The sequence below is a fragment of the Eumetopias jubatus genome, unplaced genomic scaffold, assembly GCF_037043125.1.
Source record: "Eumetopias jubatus isolate StellerSeaLion01/CBP00866 unplaced genomic scaffold, mEumJub1_p1.0 scaffold_1, whole genome shotgun sequence".
NCBI lineage: Eukaryota > Metazoa > Chordata > Mammalia > Carnivora > Otariidae > Eumetopias > Eumetopias jubatus.
The window spans coordinates 32,566,049-32,566,373 of record NW_028274807.1 but is presented as its reverse complement, the minus strand read 5'-3'; positions in this window follow the sequence as shown (position 1 = coordinate 32,566,373).

Genomic DNA, 325 nt, shown 5'->3' with positions numbered 1-325 from the left:
GCTCCTTAGTATTTACCCAAAGGAGTTGAAAACATATATCCAAACAAAACCTGTACATGAATGTTTATAGCAGCTTTTTTCAAAATTGCCAAAATTTGGAAACAACCAAGATAGCCTTCTGTAAGTGAGTAATAAATAAACTAGGACATCCAGACAATAGAATATTATTCAGCACCTAAAAGAAATGAGATATCCATCCTTCAATGAATATTACTAAGTGCAACAAACCAATCTGAAAAGGCAGCATACTGTATGATTCCAACTATATAACATTCTGGAAAAGGCAAAACTTTGGGGACAGTGAAAGTATTTGCTAGGAGTTCAG